Below are 23,556 nucleotides of genomic sequence, written 5' to 3'. Positions count from 1 at the left end.
GCCAGTTTAAAGTGCTTCACATGTTTCCACGTGTTGGTCAGTGTTTCATTAATTATGTTACAAAAGCAACTCTAACCAGGTGGGTTTTAGTCTAGATTTAAAGGATCTGTGGAAGTTTGTTCCAGATTTGTGGTGCATAGAAGCTGAATGCTTCTGTATGCTCACGTTGTTTCTCTACCAATACATATGAATCTACAGAATTTTAGATTTACTTTTTGAATTACTCGTACATAACTGTTGCAAACAGTTTGGACTCGTTGGTGGGTTGCGATGTACATAAAACCCAAACACAGAACCTTCAAACAAGCCGCACAAACTATTTCAGGAAATACGAAAGACAAGCTGAGCAGAAACGGTTCTGCTGAGGCGCATCAGTGAGGGGAGCACCTTGCCCTGATCGTCAGACGGGAAACGGCTCCTCCCCGCTTCCCTCCTGTCTGCCACGCAGCGCTGAGGCAGTGGCGTGGCCACGGCGCTCCTCCTGAACGCAGCCTCGGAGACGGAGTCGAGTCATCTGCTCTGAATGAACAAGCGCTTCGTTCTGGCAGCTGGTAGTCTGCTCGCTTCCGAACCGACTCAGTGATGACAGTGGCCGTGGGAAGGGACGGACGCGTTTGTTGTGCGGGGACCGGCGGGACGCAGGAGCGCGCTCCGGTGTTCAGCATCATCTACATCCTCCGCTCCTGAGAGCAACCCAAACCCGACAGGCAGGCGCTCAGATCAGCACCGAACCCGCCGGAAGAGGTAACCAATGTTTTATTCTACTTTATCTATGTGAGAAGAGACTCAGCGATGCTTCCGTGCAGCGTTTGACTAAAAGACAATTTAACATCTAATGTGCAGAAATAAAATTCCAGTTATCCGTTTTGGGGTGAGCTGCGTCTGTTGTGTCTGAGCTTGTCTGTCACTCAGTTGAGCGCTTTGTCTTCTCTCTGCAGTTCACGTTTAAACCCTCTGTAATAGAGTATTGATCAAGCTAATTAAAATGCTACATTCAATAAATTAGCTCAAGAATCTGCGAGGAGCACATTGCTCTGTAGGATTATCCCCTTTTCAGTGTGGCACAAACTAGTTTCTTTAAAAGTTTTCCCTGAAATTCGTGAAGTTACGGCATTTAAAGATGAGGCAAAGTTCTTGATCCAACCCTGAACTGCTGCAAGAATAAAAAGTGACTAATCTCATGCTGTAGTTGCAGGGTAGACTCAATCAGACAAGAGCAGCTGATGATAATTACCACTCTCCAGCTCTTGGTGGAAATGTGGCCCTGCACACACTGCCTACCCTTCACAGCATCACATCTCCTATATCTGATGTCAGACCAAGCCAAGTGAATTTCCACTGGATGCAAATTGCCACAGGCTGTGCAACAATTCACCTTTGATTATGAGCATGTGGGTGTTGGCTTTATTCGAGCCGGTGCCTTCAGCCTTCAACTAATGCCTTTCTCAAAGGCATTAGTTGGTATTTGACTGGAATAAGTTGTGTAATGAAATTTAAATGAAACATAAGGTGCTGTTTATCAGCACCAGCCTGATCCTGTCCTGCAGCTGAAAGTCGTTTTTAATTGGTTTGTATTTAAAATAGGTTCACCCTTTTTGTAGCTGTTCAAGCTGAAGCTGCACAACAATCCTCCAGAGGAAGAAGTGGGCTGATGATGTTCTTGCAGCTCCTCATAGGTTCAGACAGCTCATTACTCTCAGATATGTTAAATCTAAATGGTAATTCACAGCTTCTTTTGATCTGTATGAAACTGACTTTCAGTTATGTTGCAAATTTGTCAGAATAAAAGTCTCTTGTTGTGAGTGTATGCACAGAAAGATGCATACACTACAAAATATCTGGCTAAATATACTAACGGCATCTAAAGCCTCCCTTAAAAAGATGCAAAAACCCTTAAAATGAACTAGAATAAAAACATTGTATTGTGGTTTATTCACACAGGACATTTTTATTTGGGTGGAAAAAAAAAACATGTATAGAAATAAATGTTTCAACCAAAATCACTAGTGGCACCGTTATTGGTACCTTTTAATTAACCTCTAAGTAAAATGAAACTGAAGCACTATTTTAATTTATACTTCACTTTTTGAGGATGTTAAGCCTCTAGGAACTTTAGATTAATAATTTATGAATTTCTGTTCCTCTTAGATATAACATTTCCCCAGGGATGCCTCCACAAACTGATTCTAATTCTAAACTGGCCCTGAGCTAGCTTAGCGCCGTTCTTTGTGTTTCCTGCTGTTGTGAGTTCTGACTCTGGCACCAGTGGCAAATGTTTGAATACATCTAGATCAGTCGATATAGTAAAGTTTGACATTTAGGCTCTGAAATCATCACTGGCCGTAGGAATGAGAGCATCTCTGCACCCCTGAACATTTCTGTCTTCTGGGTTGTAGAAAGTTGATGGTCTCTGACCTCAGAGCCTCAGAAACGAGGAGAATCTCCACATGATGTGCATCATGCTTTGCATCTCAAAACGGCCACCCAAACTGGTTATAGAGTCTGAAACAGCAGCACAGCTCGAGTTCACTGCCTAAACTATCTTCCATTTGTCACCTCGTTGTTGAGCGCCAAGTTTGAAACTCACAAGTTAGTCCAAATATGAGAAAAAGTTAGATTAGTCGTGGAGTAACATGAACTCAGTCCTCCTGTTTCTTTAAATCCTCACAGAGGATTTAAAGAAAGACCAGAGCGTTCGGCTGATGTTTTCATTGTAAATCCTGCAGTGAAGGCTGTCTTTGTTTGAATGCTGCTTCCTTGCAGTTCCACCAACACAAAAATACAAAATAAAACAGTCACAGATTATTTATTATATGGTACAGTTAAAGTAACCGAGATGCTTGTTGAAAACTAGTTCATTTATAAAACCAGTTGCATAATGTCTCCAACATCACCATGGTCCACCGTTCTGACCCAAAAAGCCGATTCTTTTTATGACTACCACCACTGGTCACTAGGATGGACGAGAACCAAAAGTAAACTTTTCACAGTCAAAGTGAGCAGGATGTGAGGAAAATTTAAAAACCTGCAGCATAAAGACACAAAGTGCCACCAATTATCCAGAACCAATGTTAGACGCTATATTGATGCCAAATAATTGTTTGAGTTGTGATTCTGTAAAAATAGACAAAAAAAAATCACCAATGAATAAATGTTGTACAGCAAAAATAATAATTAAAGTTTGATTCCAGGAATCTTTCCAGTGTGAGTTTATACTACTACAACAAAATATTTTAATGCTTTTTACACATCCTGAAGTTGCAACAGATGAAAAACTGTTTTATAAATTAATAAAACAAAAGACTTATGTAAGAGGAAATAATTTGGTAAGAAAATGATTTGTTTAATGAATGTAAAGGACAGCAGCTCATCCTCATTATTTTTATACCAAACTAATCAACCTGGATGGATAAAGTGTTTCCTCTCCTTAACCAGAACCTCCTCCCCCACTTTGATTTGTTTTTATTTTGTCCTGAAGCTAATCGTTAGAAGCAGGACTGGGGGTCCAGAGATGACAAACTGACAGTAAGAAAGCGTTTCTGATTCTGGCCGTAAAGATGGCAGCGGTGTGAAGATGTGTTATGATTTCCAAATCCCCCCGGGAATCCTCGAGGTGTCTTTGTGATGTATGGCTGGACAAACACGGCGGGTCAGTGTACACAGCAATATGAGCAGAGTTCCATATGGGAGTGACAGAAAAGAGAGCGAGAAGAAACCATTTCTTGTGTACAACATTTCGTTATTAGGTTTGTGTTTGATGGAGTTTATCCAGTTGGCTCCACTTGAGCGGAGAGGAGGGGAGGAGGAAAACAAAAACAAAACAAAAGTGCATTTTCTTTTCCACATGTTCTCCTAATCACAAGCAATCCAAACTAACAAGAGAATGGGATTAATATTTGATGAGTTTCTGTTTGCCGAATTAAAGGATGAAAACTATTAGCTAGGGCATACATGAGATTTGTTAAAAATGCAAATGAATTCCAGAGTTGTTCTCTTTTCCTTATTGTGGGGGCTGATTAAGATGCCTTTATGGAACCAGCTCTAGATGCTGTCAAAAGTGCACAGTAACGTTAAGATGTAGCTGCAATAAATAGAAATGCAAATCATATGTGGCTGAATGCAGAGGCAGGTAAAAAGCTTATTAATTATCTGGGTCAGATAAATACATTTGCATTAATTATTTGTGTGTCTTTATACATCTGGCACAAAGTGTAATGTTTTCTTTCTACAAAAAGTTGGGGAAAAAGTTATCAAAGTTAAACCTCTGACATCTGCAGCTGAATTAATGTTAAGCTTTAATATCACACTATCTTTGACAGGTGATACCTCCTTTCAACAAACGGCCACTAGTGACACCTAGTGGTGAAACTGTAGATTGCAAACAACAGAAAACAGTCCACCTCAACTGTAGGACTAATAATGGTAATATTTTGGGCTTGTCTTGAATTTCAGTGCCTTGCAAAACTGTACATCACTAAGTTAAAAACATGTGTCGCCTTAGCATACGTAACAAAACTAACAGGCAGGAGTTTGAGGTCCTCCAGATGAGAACTCATGAATGTTGTACCACGTTTTTATTTTTAGTGTGTTTCTGGGCGCAGCATAAAATGTTGACAAGAGGAAAATCTGACACTGATGCAGAAACAGACAAACATTCAGCTAAGCGTAGCGACGATGATGCAGCTCCAGAGATCAACATGGCAACAAAATGACTTCCCGTGATAAAAACAGCAAAGAGGAGAATAACAGGCAGAATACACAAGAACTGATCAGAGACGAATCAGGAGTGATGAGGAAAATGTTAATACTGTTGTCAGAACACTGTATTAACACACATTATGTTGGTTATGTGAAATAAGACGGACATTTTGTAGCTGGTCAGAAGAGAAGTAATTTTTCTTATGGGGACTTTATCTTAAGATTATCAGAATTAGCAGCAGATGCTTAGGTAATGAAACAGCATGGGGTTTCCCAGAGGAGCTCTCATTAAGGTGTCACTTACAGTTCTTAAACTCTTCCCCACATAACAACAAATCTAATCACAATGGGCTAAGAATGTTTTTGTCCTAAACTGTTAATGAGCTGAATAATGAAACAGACTGAAGCGAACAATCTGCAGGACAACAGATGTCAGCCAGCTTAGAGCACAAAACGTCCTCAGCGCTGCTAATGTGGCTCCATGTTAGCTTCCCAACGTAATGTTTGTTTTGCGGTACAAATCTGATACTTATATTATCAGTTTGTTCCCACAAAACTTGGCTTTAAACTTTATTATAAATACTTTTTGATAGGTTTTGTAATTCTTCTAAAAAACATCTCACTAAAACTCACTTAGTCTTCACTTTGTAGCGACGTCCACACAGAAGAGTGTTGCTGTTAGCACGTTTGTTTGTTTTCTTTTGAGTGGCTGATGAAAAGTTATTGTCTGTCAAGCTGAATTTACCTGCTTCTGGTCTTCAGTCTGTTTTTGGGTGCATTTATTCTGCTCTGCTTTGAGATTGTGTGTGGAACAGGCATAATGTTTGTATGTTTTGAAATTAATACAAAAGTCGTTATTAACTTCACTGTTAACAAAACATTGTTTTAATAAGTAGAAATCCAAGTACTACAGTGTGTAGGTTCAGTGTGAGTGGTGACAGTTTAACTACAGCTGTTAAATAGAAGCAGTCTGCTCCCATGTGTTTGATAATCGGTTGATATTCTTCCCAATATTCATTTAGGTCACTTTTAAACTTCTGAATTTAGTCGTCACTGCTCTCTTTTCTTGCATGATGCCATCAGTTTTTGCTCCTTGCCGTTCCTCCGTTGTGACGGCCGTTTATTTTGGATGTACCTCTGTGATTAGGTCGCCCAGGCACATCCCTCACCCACCCAGCATTGTGATATTCATGTCATACAGAGGTTATTTTATTTGTTGACTGGATCTTCTGTCTGCCTCCCCAGTGGAGTGATTACTGATCAGACCAGCATTTTCATATCAGCCCTGTGGGAGGAAATTAGAGGATTAGCAGCAACTTCTGCGTGTTCCCTGCGCATCTTCCAGGCCTCCAAATCCTATGGAAGCCATTGTTATTTTAAGTAGCTTGGCAATTGAGTGTGGAGGCAAGCTTGCACTCCCCCAAGCCTTCAGAGGAACAGAGAGTTAGCATTTTTGGAGCTAGCTTTTCCTGCTTTACATGTCCTTTCATGATGTGAAAATGAGCAGCTGAGAAAGGGCTGTGAAGCTGGCTGCCAGGACCTCTTCACTCCCGTCCTTTAGTTCATGCATAATAGATAAGTGACTGCAACTTACAGTACCAGGGTATAACTAGGCTAATGCTCAGATTTGCATATTTGTGCCAAATTCCATAATTCATGACTGCGCAGCAATCCACGGTGCAAAGTCCCACATTTGTCCATGTGATCGTCACCATACATCACCGGTCATAATTCAGCGTGACGGCTAACAAAAATGTAGGAAAAAGGTAGCATACGGTGTGAGTGTGACACGCCGCTGCTGCTGCTGCTGCTCCTGTGTCCTCATTATCAAAAGCCTCCGTGTCTGAGCTCAGCCTTTAGGGAAAGGCTTATTAAAGACACAAAGAGTCTGATGACGGCGTCATACAACAGGTTGTTTTCTGCTTAATTTACTGCCATTCTGGAAGTGAAGGGACGGAGGACTGGAGTGGGCGGACGAGGAGACGGGAGAGAGTGCAAGAGCCTTTGAGTGAATAGATCTCACAAGCCACTTTTTCATCAAGAGGGCGAAGAAAGGCTGGATGCAGCCTTCGTTGCCTTGTGTTATAAAGTAGATTTATCATTCCACTTGATGATGGGCAAAGTTATTTATTCATTACTTTTGTTCCTCGCCTGCCGCAGATGAGACAGGCCCATGCCAGCTCTATTCATCATTATTGTCATATAGGCTTTATTAAGAAACATCTATATGAAAAGAAACACTCTGTAGTGCAGAAGTTTAAGTACACACATCAGGGATGTGATTGTCTTTCTCACTTTTGGGCCTTTAATGATTTACTTAATGATTTTTCTTATATGTGGAGTTTAATAAAGAATTGGGGGAAATAATTTAAATAATTTGAAATTATTGTACATTTTCTCAAATCTAACGAAGGTAAAGATTATATATGCAGGCTTAGATTTTTATACAAACGGCTTTATTGTGTGGTGAAACGTCTTTTAGCTCTTTTAGCCAATGGCGAGCATCTGACATACTCACAGTTCAGCGTCTAAATTATTCTGAACTGGTAGAGCTCTTTTGTTTCCTGATGTGGACTCTGGTTTTAAAGTTATGGAGCGAAATTGATTTTTTTTTTAGCTTTACATCATGTTATAGTCATTCTCTCATCAAAAACATACCTGGAGTGTTGCTTTCCATCATAGCGCCGCCTCTTCCCACAAATCTCCTCTTCAGAGCTGCAGTCTCCACTAGACTAGTGGCAGCAGCAATTAGCAAACACCTGCTGAACTCACACAAACTACAACATTCCTGGCTGTAAACTCCATCATGAGATGTCGGATATGTCTATGATGCAAAGTCAAATTTCTTAAGTTTTTTATATATACAGCATCTTCCTAACAACTGAGGGCAGCATAGTTACATGACTGTGTTATAAAATGGCACCATGTGGCTGGAGAACACAAACCGCCCTCTAACACGGTTCACTATTTGCAGATAATGTCATGTAACTCTTAACTATTAGTGGAAAATTTGCCTATTTGTGGATTTTTTTGTTTGTTGAGCTAATCTAAAATATTTGCAGAAAGCAGGAAAACCTTTGGCACAATGCTGCTGCTCACATCTCACCTGGAGGCTTGCACAAAGATGCAGCTCTTTGCTTCCTATTCTATATTGCTGATTGAAAGTACGACCTGCAAGAAGCTTTTGTCCCTCTTAGCACCAAACCATGTGACGCCAGTATTGGTTGCAAACTTTAATCATCCTTGAAGGTGTTGATTTTGGAGCTTGCCCTTCTTTCCATGTCGGCACTTTTTCAGTTTCATCAGTTTTCTGTCATCTGAAAGTAACGCTCTCAGTCATATTCTTGAAACCTGGATGCAGGTAGTTGTTCCAACCAGACCTTGATGCCGATGACTCATAAACTTGTTTTGAAAAGAATAAAGTGTGTTAATATAGAGGTGAATCTCTGCAGAGTGAGACTGAGCTGCCTTTTACTCAGGGTCATTTAACCAACATGCCTGCATGTTTAGTTTTGAGCCTGTGTGGATTTTAAAAAACACCTAAAATCAACCTTGTGTGTTCAGAAACATGAAAAATCCATAATAAATATCAATAATAAAATGACTTCATAGCCTGGAGGATAAAAATGAAAGGAAAGACCCAAGATTATCGCTGCTCACACTTATTACCAGTTACAACTATCAACAGTCAATAATTAATATTTGGAAAATCTGCTTCATGAATCATAATTTTTTTTTTTTTTTTACAAGAAAGTCACAAAAAAAACTCTGTTAAACCTAAAACAGATTTTAAAGAAGTTGTGGATTTATTGGAATATTTTAACTGCTCATGTTTTACCACATTTAGTGGAGAATTAGAGATAAAATCTGCCTTTTGACAACAGGATGAGAAGAGTTCTCATTTACCTGGACAGAATCAAGCATTTTTAGATTTAAAACATGTTGGAGTTAAGAGACGAGGAACAAGATGAAGCTTTGCATTGCAAGCTATCAAAAAAATGAAAATATGAGCATTATTATAAAATAAGAGCGCAGAGAATTCGTAATTAAAAGAACCGATTTTAACTGATATACTCTGATTCTGACCCCCGCAGACTCACTGGCTGCCCATCAGTTATGATCCAACTGGGATTTGTTAAAGGGTGCATGTAAAAAAATAAACAGAAAATCAGATTTAAAAACATATTTAAGTTGTGAAAAAAAATCTGACTTTTGAAATGTCAAATGCCAATGAATTGACCTCTGACCCAGAGTGGTGAACAACTTATATTTAGGTTCTTCTCCTTTGTCAAAATGGGCCAAACAGAGAATTAGCAGACACAGAACAATAAAAAAAATGTTAAAACACTTTTTAAAAAACTGCATCATTCTCAGCTACGAAGACATAGTCATTGAAAAATGAGACATTTTGCTGCATATCGTCAGCACACTTATAAAAATGCACAGAAAAGGAAGAACTGAAAGTTCTAGAGGATAATTAAAAATGTAGCCACTGGGCTACGGCTGGAAATGTTTAGAGCGAACAATGAACAAGTCAAGTGAGCTTCGACCTCAAGGCTGGACTTAGAAATGCAGTTTAAAGACAGATTTTCTTCAACTGCAGTCTTTTTTAGTACAGATACTAAAAAAGGAGACTCTTTCGGCACGATGTGCTATGCCAAGCATCCTTCTGGCCTCAGAGATGACAGAATAAAGACACGACTCGCTTTGTGTTTCGTTCTGAATCATGAGATTCATCCCAGAAAAGACGGTTCGGTTCTTCAGCTCTGGATGAATGTAGTGATACTGGGATGTAAAAAGTGTCAATTTTAATAGTTCAGTTGTTAATGAACTATTAATTAATCTCATTTTCAGATAAATGAGTAAGATGACTTGTGTTCTTTTGTTTTTATTCAGTTACATAATAATTCTGCACATTGTGATTTTCCTAATAACTGAAAGCTAAAATAAATTCCTCATGAGAATGGTGATTTCCTTTGATATTAATATTCAGGATTAGCAGTGACGGCTTGTATTTGTTCCATACTGACATCAATACTGAGAAATCCAGCTTGCAAAATATTTGTGCAAGTTGAGAGACACAGAGTTTATGTTTTCACTTCATTTTGCCTTTGGGTTTATCTTGGCCTCAGGGTTAATTTAGTGATTTTTACTCTAATAGTTTGTTTCAGATCAGCACCAGAATATTTTTTAAAGCATTTGTTTCCTGCTGCAGAAGTAGTTTGATTTCTTTTCACAAGAAAAAAGAGGAATGTTCCTGAAAATAAAAGAAAATCTGTCAGCGTTATGTGCAGCGTATGCATGCTTTGTTTTACTTTATGTGCCTAAAAGAAAGGAGTATGTACTATTTTACAAAAATAAATGTTGAGATGACAGGAACTGAACAGGAATGCAGAGCCTTGTCAGGAAACTTAAGCATATCCATGTTTCAGAACGGCCTAGTAAAAGCACAGACCTACATCTCAGAGAGAATCTGTGGAAAAACTCTAACTCAACTTAAAAACAAAACAAGCAAAACAATAAATAAAATAATGACTAAAACACTTTGTAAATAAGCAGAGCTGCCCAAAAAGACTTCGGGGCAGTGGATATAAATCCATAACACACTTTTTTGATTTTTATTTGTAAAAAATGTGTAAAGCATATATTGGGATATTATATTTCTTTGATACATTGTGGTGATTTTATTATATGAAATCACAATAAAGCAGATTGAAGTTTGTGGTTGTAACATCCCAATGTTAAAAGTTCACAGGGTAAATAGTTTTACAAGTCCTGGATATGAGCTCAATAAAACCACAATGGCCATTTTAACAAATATTTCTTTTGTGGCTCTGTGGCTGTGCCATTTTCTGCCTGCAAGCCTGAACACACACACACACACACACACTCCTGGCTGTCGATGTGCAAACGTGTGTTTCTTTGTGTCTCTTCTCTGCCGTTAGCCATAAAAAAGAAAATGAGATAAAACCAAAGGCAGAGTAACAACATCTTGGAAAGTTCAATTTCAGTTTTAAGAGGAGCAGTATTTCCCTGGAGGAGCTCTCCAGGGCTTTCTCCTTCCAAAAAAACAAAAAAAAACAAGATGAACAGTTTCTTTCAGCACCTCGGACAGCTCCCCGCGAGGCTCCGGAGTTTGTTGCAAAACCCGTTTTTAACAGCATGAATAAAACGTCATTAATCCAGATGCTTCTGTCTTTGTTCCATAGTCTTTGTGTAAAACTTCCTTGCAGAGCATCTAAAGCTTTTGAAAGGTAAACAAGGAGTTTTTCACCCTGATCATATATGTTTTTATTTATTTTGAGGAAAAAGAATCTTCTCTTATGGCACAAATGTCAAGAGCTGCTTCCAGTTTAATTTTGCCTAACCTTTCCTTGAAATGTTACACAAAGCCAAACGGAACTACGTTTTTAACGAACAAACAAAAATCAGCGTGAAAACATTTCGAGGTGAAACAGTGAGCTGAAGCTGGAGCTCCTCAGACGCATGTAGAACATATTTCACACCTCGCTATCTGCTACATTCTCTTACTCAGCTGCTAAAAGATCAACTCCAAAATAAACCAGCACATATGGCAGAAACCAGAGATCTGAATCCAAGCAGATCTGCTTTCATGCAGCGGAGTGACGCACCGAGACATGAAAACATGGAAACACCAAGACAACAAATGTAATCTAGTACATTTGAAATGAACTTACCAAATGTATTATTAGCTGTACAGATGTATGAAATATCATTAAAAAGTTAATTTATTTTTGGTAACGCAACTCAAAATGTTTTCATCTGTTGACCTTGGCATTTTGTTGGAACGATTGGGAATATGAAATATTACGAATGTGACCTGAAGCCCAAAACAAAAATGCAAACTGAACGATTACTCCCGAGTTTTAAAGTGTTTACAGGTTTGAATATTTTTCAGATTTCATTTAGGTTGAGTCTTAAAATGTAACACATGTTAAAGCGACAAACCAGCTCCTGCTCTTCTCATTGTCCATCAGATTAATTTTTCTAGAGGTTGGAATAATCTCAACTGTATAATCCAGAGGTTCTTTTTTTCACTTTTTACATAATAATCTCGGGAAATCTGTGGTAAAGTTAACACAAATGGTTGCATTTTGCTGGGATGGCCAGAGACCTGACAGACTTTGACCTGGACTTTTTAAAGCAACATGTCCGCCTCCGTATGTTATATCCATTTAATGCAAAGCAATAGGATTGTGGTGTGTGGGCTGTGATCCGCTTGGCTGCTCCGGATTTCTGTGAGGATTGGATTAAGCTGCTGTTGATGCGCTAACCTCTTTACACCCATTGTCTCAGTTGGTCTCAGAGATGATGCTGAAAGGTGAGCCTCTGTTGTTACTTTGTTGCTTTTTATATTGAAATAATATATATTTCTAAACTGTCCGTCTGTTAACTGGTACTAAAATGAACTGATTATATTATTATAGCTGTTTATACTAAAGATGGTCTTGGTGTCCAGTTTTTGCATCAAAATGAGATTTTAGCAGTGATATTTTGGAAAAAACCAAAAAGTTGTCCCTCTTTTTGTTTTCACAAGTTGAGTAAATGTCTCACTCATTGAACATGTTGACTTTATGAATCTGACATCAACAGGTGTGACATATTTTTGCTCGTATTTTCTAAGGTGGAAGTTGGACAAAAAGCCAGATAAATGACGTAAATGTGCGAAAGGTTTCATCAGTGCGTTTGTAACTCAGTGAGGCTAAATTTGATGAATCATCTACATTTACAGGAACAAGTTTGTGCACATGTCAGCTTTTTCAGCTGCTTGTAAATACTCCCTGCTGGTGCCCCGTTGCACATCCAGTGGGTGGTCAACAGAAAACCTCAACATGCATAAAATATTAAGGTCAAAAACAAAAACAACACTTTTTAAAATCAGCTTCTGTCATTCGGTTGCTAAATTAGCATCTATGTTGCTTCTTTTTGTCCCACAGAATGGAGAGTTTTTAAAATTTAGACATATAACTAAAGATTTATCATCAAATTATGTTTGCATGAAGAATATTGGACAGCCTGCTGTGGAATGCACTGTTTGTTGGCTGCAAGATGCTAAAGGTCACTGAGAAGATTGGAAACAGTTATAATTTAATTTCCTAATATTGTGCAGCTCAAATGTTGCTGGAGCCAAAGGTAAAGCAGCTGTTTCTGGGGGAAAATGACACAACATTCAAACGGTGAACCTTAAAATAACATTACATCAATATAAATAGACCTAAAAAATCTACAATTTAAACTTATACGACATCTTCCATTTTATTGCAGTGGCTTTTGTTACACAGCTGATGTACAGAACCAGTTGATCACTTTTTTATTAAAAGGCACATTTGGAATTTCTTCAAACTCCTTGTTGCACATTTACATCAGAGTTGAAATAAGGTTCAAATTGACTTACTGGCAGGAGAATTTGGACTTTATTGAATAAATGACTAAATGCATTATAATGGACTCTGAGGTTTACGGTGAGAAAGGCGAAGAATTTAAGTAAATTACTTGCAGGTCTTCTCTTTCTGAGCTGCTGGTGTTTGAAATGATTGGGAAAAAAAAGTCTTTAAGCTGAATGTTTGTTGGAGCAACAGATGCTGTGATTTAATCCAAGGCGCACCCGCATGGGAAAACTCATTGCCCAGTAAATTAAACCATTACCTCCCCGGTTGAAGTTAAATATGGAGAAATTACTCATTTAATGTCTGATTACGGGCTAATACAGCCATCCAAACAATGGCTGCTCCCTATTCCCGTGAGGACAATCGACTGTTTGGCAACACACAGCCACCAGTCGCTCGTCAGGGTCACACTGGAGTTTTATTAAAAGATTCACGCTAAGAAGTCAAAAAAAAAAAATCATCTGTTAGGATTCATTATGAGATGGTTCCCTAGTCTGGAGATTTGTCTTCATTATCCAGCCGAGCAACGGCCAGATAACGCTGCCTCATTTGCTTTCCGAGCTTCAATTTTCCCCTGAACGATAATGCAGCGTCTCTTTTGTGGGCCGTGGTAAAGACAAGCAAGCCATTTTCGATATGCTTGCAGGATTACAAAGGTTAATCATCAATTTAAAGCTAATCTTTGTTAAATACCAAGAGAAGCGTGGTCTGCGCTCGAAACAGATATTATCAGACAAACTGTGGAGCAATCCAGTGCCTAAATGCAGAGAGAGATGGTTAATCTGGGCTTTGGAGCAGGAGCTGATGGGAATTGCAGCACACTTCCACTGTTTGCTAAATTTAGGACTTCGTTCTGGAGCGGCTAACCTTCTGGCTTTGTTTTAGAGCAGGACCGGTGTGACAGAACTCCCTTTCCCCCATAAAACGCAGAACTTTCTGCCGACCTAACCGGTGCCTCACTGCTCGGATAATTAAGGACTTTTCAAACTATGCAATCAAGGACAAGATTCCACTGTCTGCGTCTGGGAAAATAAGTAATTAATTTTCGGGTTGTTTTCCCCCCCTCCCCCCTTTTCATATGCGAGCAACTTGGGAACATAAGATCCTAGTCATTATCTCTCGACTGGTTAAAGATGTCTGCCAAGCTGGCTAATTAAAATCTGAGTGACTTTTCGCCTTTTATCCCAAACGCACGTCAGTCAAAGGTGGAAGAAAAACTAAACACCCCCATTTAAATTCTGTGGTTTTAAGAATATTGTTGCGTGGTTACAATAAATTTTTCATGACTTATTTTTGTTCAGTACCTAATATTTATCTTAAAAATCATCTATTACATACACTATTACATATAGTAGAAAGAGAGACAGAAAAGAGAAAAATTATAAATCATGGAAATGGGAATTATTGAGCTTGTTTTAATTCGTCATGCAAGGGATTGATTTATTGCGTATTGCAACAGGACTGACAGTGTCATCCTTTAAAAAAAGACATGTTTCACATGGAAACATGAAACTGGTGTTTTGAAATGTATTCAGTCTGGAACCAGGTTTCAGAAACGATCGTTTCTGGTCTCCCAAGACGCCGAATCCGTGTGGATTTACATCCTAAACAACAAAAACGTTTGCAGATACACCTGAAATCGTCTCCATGGAGACGGGCTCTTAGTTTGGCCATTGCACATTTTCAAAAAAAGCAAGTTGAGACCTTTGGTGTCCTAAATGTAGGCAAACTCTGCCAGCTTCATATACGTTTTATTTGAAGAATAACTTTGACTCTTTGACCTTGGTTGTGAATTATAAGTGGAATATGAATATGATAAAAAAAAAAATACTGAAATTATTCATGACACAAATTTCTGCCATGTTTTCAAGGCCATCTCAGTCCTGGACCATAAGGAGGCCTTCTGCATAAATGTAATGGAAATTTTATATGTATTTTTTTCAGTGTTGGACCAGTAAGTGCTGTGAGTGTTAGATTTTAATAAAATGAAAGAGAACCAGCTTTATATTGTCAAACTTTTAGCTAGTTTGAAACGTTGCATTTCCTCTAAACTCAGCCGTTTAAAATCTCCCAATAACAGGAAACCAAATCGGCTCACCTTGATGGGAAAGGCAGTAATTCCATTGACAAGGCAGGCTCCTTTAATAAAGATAAGCCTCCTAGAAAATCAATAAGCTGAACTAATTAAAAAAAAAAGGAGTCAGGCTTGTCTAGACAAACATAGCTCCAGCACCTAACCAAACATTTTAAAGGGCCTGCTTCATCGCGCCTGTTGTCTCTGCATCGCTATCAGGCACAGTTACAAAGCAGCCCAGTAACTCCACAGATGCCCCCTCTCTGATTCCTCTCACTCCCCCATTAGGCCCTTTGCTGCTGGGTCCACAAACTCCTCTAATTAAGAATTGGTTTCCGGCAGATTCGTACATAAAAACAGCCGCCGCTGCAGAACCCCGGGTGATAAAAACAGTTATTGGACCCAGGACCTCTTTTGCCTCTTATCTCCCATAAACTCTTTAGCCGGGTTTACGGGGCAGCGGAGGCAGTGGAACGAGCAATAAGCCTGAGGGGAATCGTGAGCAGGACTGATGACTTATTCATGAACAATGGCACAACAAGATGGCACCGATAAAACAGACAATGAGAAGTCCTTATACTGCAGTTTGCCGATGAGGCTTCTGTTGACCAATCTTTGACCGGTCATCAGCTCCGCACGCAGAAGGATACAGAGTGCATGAGGGAAATAAAGAAATAATAAGCTACACTCATTAGCTTTACCAGGGTACTAACTTAAGCTCTGGGGTTTAGCATTACTCTGGCTTAGACAAAGCTCTGCTCTGCTATTAGAGTCACCCTGCTGAAGTGACATGCTGTTTTATTCCCTCTATCTTCTTAACCTGATTCTGTCACAGTGCCAGATCCGCACATGAGTGGATACTGCCATTAAGTCACAGACGGCTCCTTGCAGCTTTATAAATGAGTGAATTATTTACATGTTCCTTACCTAACTACCATGCTGTTCTTCTTGCACGCCTTGAATTAAGGTTAAACCCACAGTTTGGACATTGACCGGGTCTTTTAAACGGAGGGCGAGTCTTTAGAAGTGTCATGTTCGTCTAGAATGGAACAACAAAGAGCGGTGTTCTGTCCTTGGATACATCGGCAAACAGAGCCTTGATGCCTGCAGAATCTCAGTTCTAAGGCAGATGTTAAACCCAGCTGGCACGGGAGTTTTCATCCGCTCTCGGGCAGAGTTTCAAGCTTGTGCAGAGGAAAGCTAAAAACAGCTTAGTGCCACTCGGGCAGCAGTGTGGAGTCCTTGCAAAAGCTAATGCTGGAAACAATTAGGAAGCCCACGAAACGGAGCCACAATAGGTGGAACTGGGATGATTTGCATTCTGCCTTTCTCTGCCCACTGAAGCCTCTGAGGTGCTCTCTTGCCTGAGAGGCAGAGCATCAGCACAGGGAAATGGAGCTGCAGATTGTTATTATAGATAAACACAAATTTTACAGTCTAGTTTGCCCTGCAAGTAGGAAATTACAAGGCTGTTTCTCAACAATGAGCACAGAGGTGACCGATTTTATTTGCCTGCATGGTGCAAGTGAGCACGCTCAAAGTGGCGCTCAGACGTTATTGGACGGCTCCGGTGCGTTGTTAAAATGCTACAGGAACTCAGAGATGCTTTAGTTGTATTTTTCCACACAAATATCCAGTTTGTTAAAATTAAGAATGTCAGAATAATTTTTTCTGCCTTATTACTGGCAGTATTACTTATATGCAAATAAATTTTAGACAGAAACAACATATGGATGAAAGTCATCTGCTTTTATTGTGAAACGGTTTTTGTCTGAGAGTAAATGACTAAACTAACAACAAAAGATACTTTTCTAATATGACAAAATATGCAAATACAGTCAATGTTTAACAAATGTAATTTGTGTTTATTTTAAATGATCTGTAGACAATGTGGAACATTCCAGTTTGATCAGTTTATAGATCATAATGTGTTTTTTAGTTAGTGCTGTGCAACACAAATAATACTGAAGATTTCCCAGAATTCACCAAGTAATGGCTTCAAGACTTCATGAGATACTTTCTACGAACACACCAGTTACTTTGCTGAAACTTTCATGAAACTTTCCAAGCACTTCCATTCAATTTAAAATAAATTTAACTTGTACTTTCCAGAATTTACCAGTTCGGTATTTTCATCGGATTGTACTCAGTCCATTTCAGAATCTGCCAGGTACTTTCCTGGAACTTTCCTAGGACTTACCATGTACTTTAGTCGATTTTACCACATACTTCCATAGACAGATCTGGATACTTTATCAGGTGCATGTGGAACGTCAAAAACCTTTCTGAAACTTAGCAGATACTTTACCAGGGCCTACACTGAACCAGCCATATGCAGTCAAATTTAATTAATTAGAATATTATTCAGTTCAAATTCAGTTTAAGAATACTTTATTAATCCCAAAGGCAAATTAAATGTTGTTGTAATTTATTAATTTAGATTCTTCAAAGAGTTATTGAAGATGCTGATGGCTGTGGACAGGAAAGATCTGCAGCAGTCTGTACTGCACTGAATCTGAAGAAGCCTCTGACTGAAGTTGCTTTGGGAACATTGGGAATATTTGGATTTTTTTCTTATAATGAAAAAAGAAAAGAATATCACATCAGACCAATTGAAAAACCAAAGAACAGCAAAGAACTTGATCAGTTCCAGGAAACTTCTGCTAAGGTTCAGGAAATTTTTGTAACGTGGAAAAGTGAGCAGGGAATATATTTTGTAGTACAACTATATTGTTTGTCCAAATGTCAATCTATTTTGATCCTGTTATGTGAACAAACAACCAAACGCTCTGCTTCAGGCTCCGCTCACACAGCAAACCGGAGCACCACCCACCTCGCTGTCCATCCATCTCCTGCTCCATCCCACCATGCATGGTTGGTAATATTAGATATTAACAGCAGCAGAAAGGAACAAAGCATCTCCTGTGGTGAGCAAGACAGACTAGCGGAGCAGCAAGCTGATTATTTTTCCTACTTATTAAAACAAACTTATTTATTTTTTTACTTAGATTTTTAGCATCTAAAGTGTGCAGGAAGTCATATCAATGTCTTTCTCGTAGTCTGACAAATTACTAACCCCAGAATCTCCAACAAAATATTTCTTTACTTGTGTCTAATATCCACTAAAAGCAGTAGAAAATATTAAATGGACTTTCATGACCTGCTTTAGATAAGCATTTTGATTAAAACAATGACTTTGCAAGTTTTAAACTTAGCACAGATGAGCGACTGAGTCACCACAGTCTCTGATCCCGCTGATTATGTTTCAATCAATGACCAGCATGCAAGGCGACAACTTGAATTACGTATGCAGATGAGGTAGCTTGATACTGAAAATTCCCATCCAAGGTCAAGGTCAGGGTGAGAACTACATCCCAGAAATGTACAGCTGTCACTGTTGGTCCGAGACGTTCCTCATCTGCATACCTCACAGGTACGCTTCACCGATTTGTCACTCACATTCACCGGGGAAAAAAATGTAACCTTTATCACTGGGTCTAATTCAGAAGTCCAGTCCGGTTAGTCGCTGGTCAGTCGGATGGTCACAGCAGAAAGCCTGCGTCTCTTTATTTAGTGTTTGAAAGTAATTCCCTGCTGCTGCTGCATGGTTTGGTTTCCTCTAACTTTTTAACACACCGACATCGAATGCAAACATTTTGCTCTCCTGTGGGAAGCGTTTGCGAGTTAAATACATTATTACCAGCTCGCAAACTGCTGCCTTGTGTAGAATCAATTCAGCTGCTGGCAGGCAGAAGGTTCGAAGACTAAACCTGGAGTTCTGCAGTGTTGAATACATATTTGTGATGATATATAAAAAAAAAATCCCTGGCAGATCTGAGCAGCAGTCCTTCCAATTGGATATGTATGTGCCAGAGTGTGGAAAGATTTCCAAGTTATTTAGGATTGCATGCACACACCAGCTGTAGTTTAGGAGACTGAACAAAAGATATCTTAGTTAATACCTTTAAACCTGAGAACACACTTGTGATATTTGCAAACCTTAGTTAGTATGTATTATGCAGCTGCATTGGGAGAGCAGGTGCATAATTTAAACCAAAGGTGGTATTTCTCTGTGTAGCTTTTAAAAGATTATACAGTACAGTGAAGAAGAAATGCTTATATACACTAGATGTGCATGGATATAATAATTTATGACTTAGATTAAATTCAACCATTTTTTCAGGATTGCTGTTGAATGCTTGTGGCGCTGACTCGTTACACGATGTGGAGTATTTGGCAGAACCTCCATATTATTTAGCTTCACCTCAAATTAACAGCTGAATGATGAATGTTCAAACAATAATCTCAAAGAAACTCCCAAACTTGCTTTGGAATCAGCGATGTGTGGAATATTCTTCCTTAAGTCCCAACCTCAGTTGTTTAAAAATGTAGGACTATACTTAAAAGCTGGGTTTGTTTCAGGAAACTTCTGACAACAAGAGCATTTTCCATTTCTCCAGCTATTATGCATGAGGTTTGTTATCGGCTTTAAAACAGCACGCGGCTGTGCAGCTTGATAAGGAGCATTTATACAAATTTGATTGAGTTTTTGTTAATGCAAAAGAGCCTGTCTTTATAATTTTAACCTTGAAAATATAAGATTAAAGGAGTGGTATTGTTTACTTTCCAGGCACTTGGTGCCATTTCATAGCAGAATCAACTAAATGTTACTTTCAGGTGTTATAATGACTTAAAATAAATTTGAGTTCTCAGTTTGACGCCTTGAAATTGGGCCTCTGTCTCTTTAAGAAGCTCCTACTCTTTCCAACATTTTGCCTCACCATGTTATCGCCACAATGCTCTTCCATTATGCCGCTTATGACCGTTCTTAGGAGCGTTTGACTGAAAAGTTGTCCCTATGATGAGCTCAGAAGATGTGCAGCTCCACCACTAAAAGCTGCTGCTGCCGCTAGTCTAGAGGAACCATGTGGAGAATCAGAGGCAGGAAAATTCTTGTTTTTAAAAATGTTGTTGTTATTCCACCGTAGCAAAAAGATAAGGTAAAATACATTATTAAACAGCCAAAATATTATGACATTCATATGAATATAAGCTTCTCATCAGCACATAAATTCTCTAAACATTGTCTTTTTCTTTAATTTGCTTATGTCTGTAGCGTCTCAGTCAGTAAATCATTAAACTATTTACCACATCAGCCTCATCAAAGATTAACCACCATCCTCGCAGTTCATTACACGATGCTCTGCTTTTTATTTCATAAAGCAATTCATCCATAATGCATGCGTACACTGCAGTGTTCAGGATGCCTGCGAGACCGGAGAAGCACAGTGGAATCCAGAGACCCACACCAAAGTTGGTGCATTTGTTTTGATTACGTCCGCATTTCACAAGCCTTCCCTCTTGTGATAGACTGCGGAGTAATTACTTTACATGGAGAAGATCAGACTCATTGTGCGGAGCAGGGAACGTACGATGTGGGAAGCACGATAAGATTTACAGTAGCATTAAATTGGCAAGATAAAATTAGCTTTATCTGCGGCGCTGAGTGGACGGCGATGCGGCGGACAGCATGGGTGCTTTATCAGAAGTGGCAGGTTGAATGAGGCTCATCAGGCCGCTCTCTGATTGAATCCCCTCTCCTAGTCTGTTGTTTTGGATGGGTTTCAGCGATTCAGAGTCCCTGGGATCCGTCTCCTCCACTCATCCGAGGGATCTGAGCAACTTGGCCTTTTTTTATCTGCAGAAATGCCTTCAGGGAAAGCAAGACAACATCAGCTGATTTCCTCAAATAAAACCGAGAGCACTGACGAATGCCATAGCTAAACACGAGGAGCTCTGGCCAACAGAATGCTCCAGGGTAACTATGCCTGCTAGCGAGAGAACAATGACACATCTAAGCTAGGTAGCTACAGGGCTGTTGCCATGGTGAGCTTCACACCTCTCTGTGTTTTTGGTTTGACTCATCTGATTTGTATTTATATAGGAAAAACCGAACATCCTCATCCTGAGTATCATGTTAAATCGCTCAAAATGTTTGTTTGTTTTTGTTTATTCAAATTTTACTAATGCAGCGTAAACATATATTTGTTTATGAAGCACATGAAGTTGGGTGCTTAATGCTTGATGTTTGCACAGATGGCAGTGGGCAGAAGGACTGGTAATTGGAGTAGCCTTCCTTTACACAGAGAAATAGTCTGCAGGGACAAAAGTAGCTAAAAAGAAAAGTATGCAGGGAAAGTTTAAATCAGCGAATGAAAGATCAGAGTTAAGCTGCTGTAATTAGTGCCTGAGGCCGCTTGTTTCTGGGTGCACCAGGAAATGACACATTACACCGTCTTCAAGCTTGGTAATGAATGCCTTTGCTTACATGTGGGTGTGACTTGGGTCATTGTCTTGCTCATACACTCCACAAATAGCCAAATATTGCTTTCCAATAGAGCTGCTCTATAATATTTTCCCACTGAAACAAAGGAACATGATTCTTCCTACTTTAAGTATAAGTGGTAAACCTACAAGAAATTTGTGAATTACAGTCAAGTTTGCTCGAACGTGCAACAGCAAAAATTTAAGGACAGGAAGGAAGATAGAGAGCGACCTTTTGGATGTTTGCAAAAAATCTAAAAAGTGTGGAGTGTAAATGAATTCTGCCCCTTGTTATTCTGCTGTCAGGGCAACAGTTATTTATGCTTTAAATGGAAAAATGTGTTAACCCAACAACAGCATCACTCCATATGTCTGTGTTGGAAAGATGTGACGATTCCTTGATTTTATATGAATGTATTTCAAGATAATCTAACCAGAAAACCAAATCCATGTTTTATCAACGTTAGGGTTAGGCTGGTATCAACAGCGTTTGGTTTGAGCAAAGTATTTAAATAAAACTGAAGTTAGTCCGAGGTATTCCATCCACTAGGTGGCCCCAGAGGAGAATATTCCTAAGCTTCATCTGCTGTTCTCAGTCAGTTGTAGAGTTCATGTAATCCTTAAATCATTTTCTTTACAAAACTTTTGAAAACATCCTAACCTGTTTGGAAACAAGATGGCCTGTTATGTGTCATTTGATGGTTCACAATCTAAGGTTCTACTTTATTGTGTAGCTATATTGTTTATTTTTATTTAAAAAAATGATTTCCCTGCTTCTTTAGTGCAAGAGATCACCAGGAATTTGATGTGGGAAGGGAAAGAAAAATAAAACCCTTCTCTTTGATGAGCTGAATGTTTAGGTTTTGTAATATAACCTGTTAAAGTGAGCCAGGAAGCCCACTGTAAACCAATATTCATCCATAATTTAAAGACAGTCCTGTATGTGGGAGAGCTTCAGATGGATGAGTGTAGGTGGAAAATGTACTATGTGTTTTTTTTCCTGCCAACCGGTAGGAGTAAGAAGCTACGGAAGAGATGTTGGAAAGAGGGGAAAGTGCAGGATGAAGGTGCTTGTGTGTTTTGGTCCCAGGAGGGGGCTTATTTGGAGGAAGGGCCAGAGCATCCGACAGGAGACGACCTTAACGATGCTTTAAACCAGTGAATCAGAAATAACTGGAAACACAACAGGATTCAGGGAACTGCAAAGAGAGCGAGGACTGCGCGCTGTTCTGCCTCTGATTGCATTTTATTTAGTCCTGATGAAAACAAACCCATTCCCAGCCAGCAATAGTTATTAATGTCTTATAACTCTTTAAGGTTTGACACCAGAAAAATGAAAAGTTCCTCATTAATGATTAACTTAATATATTGAGTACAATTATTTGATTGATTTATAAATCACTTTCTGAACCTATTTAATAAAGATGCTCTTTGCAATCAAGCATTATTGGAATAATAATTATGTTGCACTAACATCTCTAATGAGTAGTTATTAAAACGGAAAACTCAGCCGCTGCTTACAGTACCTGCTGCCAGCCACAGTTAATTTTCCGGGGTGCTGAATATGAATGAGGAATAGTTCTGCAGACGTATAGAGGAGGTTGTTTGGGTTAATTAGAGGGAGCGAGGCTTCCTGTGGCGTCCAGAACCTCTGCAAGCCTTTCTTTTAGCCCGGAGTGATGTAACGGCTGCCTGCCGGCTGCAGGCAACGCTGCTGCTCCACTCACTGACTACTGAAAGTGGTCAGCAAGTCGGCCTCCGGTGTGTGTCGGCGGTCAAGTGGGAGCGAGGAGCAGGTCTGATTTTGGCATCTTAGTGAACATGCAGTCCATTCATTGGTGTCCAGCAGAGGGTGGATAACATCCCATGTGTGAACAGCAGGAAAACATCTTGAGCATGAGTGGACTCTTAAAGGACTCATTTGTGTGAGGATTAATTCAACCAAAGTGTGATCTCTGCTCCCTGGCCCCCTCACTTCCAGTGTAATTAAAGTATCTCAGCTGTTTTGCAAAAGAAAAAGAAAAAAAAAAAACAATGCAGCATGATTCAGGA

General features: G+C 39.3%; 1 protein-coding gene across 1 annotated transcript in view; it reads left to right on the top strand.

Moving 5' to 3' along the window:
* Positions 1-359: 359 nt before the first annotated feature.
* The window catches only part of hs3st1l1 (heparan sulfate (glucosamine) 3-O-sulfotransferase 1-like1), a 36,810-nt gene continuing 13,613 nt past the window's right edge, over positions 360-23,556 (top strand). The window contains exon 1 of the mRNA XM_015054190.1: positions 360-744. The gene's annotated coding sequence lies outside the window, so the exon portion shown is untranslated. The remainder of the gene's footprint in view (positions 745-23,556) is intronic.

Source organism: Poecilia latipinna, unplaced genomic scaffold (assembly GCF_001443285.1).
Source record: "Poecilia latipinna isolate Pla-1442-1.1 unplaced genomic scaffold, P_latipinna-1.0 Scaffold1235, whole genome shotgun sequence".
Classification (NCBI taxonomy): Eukaryota; Metazoa; Chordata; class Actinopteri; order Cyprinodontiformes; family Poeciliidae; genus Poecilia; species Poecilia latipinna.
Note: the sequence above shows the minus strand (reverse complement) of the source record. Positions and strands in the feature narration are given on the sequence as shown.